This window comes from Acyrthosiphon pisum, unplaced genomic scaffold (assembly GCF_005508785.2).
Source record: "Acyrthosiphon pisum isolate AL4f unplaced genomic scaffold, pea_aphid_22Mar2018_4r6ur Scaffold_14778;HRSCAF=15428, whole genome shotgun sequence".
Classification (NCBI taxonomy): Eukaryota; Metazoa; Arthropoda; class Insecta; order Hemiptera; family Aphididae; genus Acyrthosiphon; species Acyrthosiphon pisum.
Window position 1 is genome coordinate 1 of NW_021763522.1, and position 1,535 is coordinate 1,535.

Below are 1,535 nucleotides of genomic sequence, written 5' to 3' on the forward strand. Positions count from 1 at the left end.
CTATTACGATAAAATTGTAAGTTTAAGCCATTATTCCAATATCTACTTTAGAACTTCAAGTTGTACGTGAAAACTACAAACGAAATGACGTAGACTGTATTTCAACAAAACCAATAAAAAAATGCGCACTAAACTTTCAACACACAATTATTCGACTCTATGTAATAAAGACTATTTACTACAGTTAGAAAAATCGTGTACACCGAATTAAGAAAAAATTATACACCATGCCCCAAGTCACTCGACGATGCATTTACTAAACATATGAAAAATCAAAATGAAAACAGTTTAATGTGTAAAGGTCAACAATTTATGCACGTACCTGACAATCAACTGTTTAATTAAAATTATAAGTGTTCAATGATTGAAATACAAATTAAATATCTTAAAATGTGGATTGATCAATATCAAGCACGGTTCTAGATATATCTATAAAAAGTAGACATAATATTAACAAATTGAAACGGTTTTCAGAAGTTTTTTTTCATCACTAGATAAGATTTTTAAGCCGACGTGTATAGGTACGTCAACAATGATAATTATTATTATTTATTACAATAAATGTTTATACTACAATATTTTAATTTTATGCTAAACGCGTTAATGTTATATAAAAATGTCTTTGATTTTATTTTCAAGCGGAACAAAATTACATTTTAACAAATAGTGCCGGCTCGTTATAAAAACATAGACATCGTTAATATTTCTATTACGATAACCTTGTAAGTTTAAGCCATTATTCCAATATCTACTGTACAACTTCAAGTTATGACAAATAATAATATTATATACGTTTAATAAATGTGTCCATACAAATCTTCACTGGATCTTTACGGCAATGACACAGTGAAGCATTTATCCCATACTCCACCCAACGTGGAGATGCAAAATTTATAGCTTCAGCTATATTGAAGCCATTATTATACCCACAATGATATCCAAAGGGGAACGTTACCATGAACTCACCTTTCTCCTGTGTGATCTATAACAATCAATAATATTGATCATAAAAAATCCCAATTACCTACTTATAAAAAAGTTTATAATTATTAATTCTTAATTATTTACTTTATTATAGGGTATAGCATTTTGTTCCAAAATATTGGGAGATATCATAGTCACTTTATGCCTGAGAAAAGCAGGGCAGTTTGCCGGTTTAGTTGGAAAAAAGCGATTAGCCAATCATTCAAATTCGTGTCCATATTCTGGAGGTATTGAATACCTTGAATAAAATAAAAAATATAATATATAATTACAACAAATAATAATAAAATGTAAGTGTAATCTTACAATGCTTTTCGATTTCCAACATGTATACAGTTAATACTATACAAGTCCATGTCTTCCGTGTTTATTTATATAAGGTTTATTTCATGATACGGAATTAAAATATACTGAAAAGCATTATAAAAAACAAAATTAATGTTTAAATTGGTCAAATCTACATTAATTTTTGCCTTTTGACAAATAATAATATTATATACGTTTAATAAATGTGTCCCTACAAATCTTCACTGAATCTTTACGGCAATGAC

General features: G+C 27.9%; 1 long non-coding RNA gene across 1 annotated transcript; it reads right to left on the minus strand.

Annotated features, from left to right (window-relative positions):
- Positions 1–587: 587 nt before the first annotated feature.
- Positions 588–1,527, minus strand: LOC107885789. The gene is made up of 4 exons (XR_001680518.2): positions 1,485–1,527; positions 1,291–1,394; positions 1,069–1,222; positions 588–982 (listed from the first exon to the last, which is right to left on the minus strand). It is a non-coding gene; the product is annotated as an uncharacterized LOC107885789 (long non-coding RNA).
- Positions 1,528–1,535: the final 8 nt, after the last annotated feature.